Raw genomic sequence first — 549 nt, 5'->3', positions numbered from 1 at the left:
AAATACAATGAGAAGTGCACACGTAAACTATGAATTACGTAAATTAGCGGAAGAACACAAAGCTGATATATTATGCATGCAAGAACCGTACTCCCGGGAGGGTAAAATCCCAGGAATGATAGCTACAGCACAAGTAATTATGAAAGGAGACAGACCGATGTCTGCAATAGTGATTCTAAATAGAAATATAAAAACAATAGTATTAAATCAATTCACAAATGAGCATATTGTAACAATTGAAGTACAAGCTACTAACATAAAATGGTATCTGGTATCAATTTATTGTCAGTACAGAGAACCTATAACTATGTATTTAGAACAATTAAAAGTAATATGCAGATCATTACAGGGTTATCAAGTAATAATTGCAATGGATGCAAATGCAAAGTCATTCCTGTGGCATAGCGGAGAACAAGATGAAAAAGGTCAAGAATTAGAAGATGTAATAAGTGAACTAAATCTAGATGTAATAAATACACCTAGTGATATACCTACATATTCAAATAGAGCAGGAGCAAAAACAAACATTGATATAACACTGGCGAATAA

Source organism: Schistocerca americana, unplaced genomic scaffold (genome assembly GCF_021461395.2).
Source record: "Schistocerca americana isolate TAMUIC-IGC-003095 unplaced genomic scaffold, iqSchAmer2.1 HiC_scaffold_562, whole genome shotgun sequence".
NCBI lineage: Eukaryota > Metazoa > Arthropoda > Insecta > Orthoptera > Acrididae > Schistocerca > Schistocerca americana.
Note: the sequence above shows the minus strand (reverse complement) of the source record.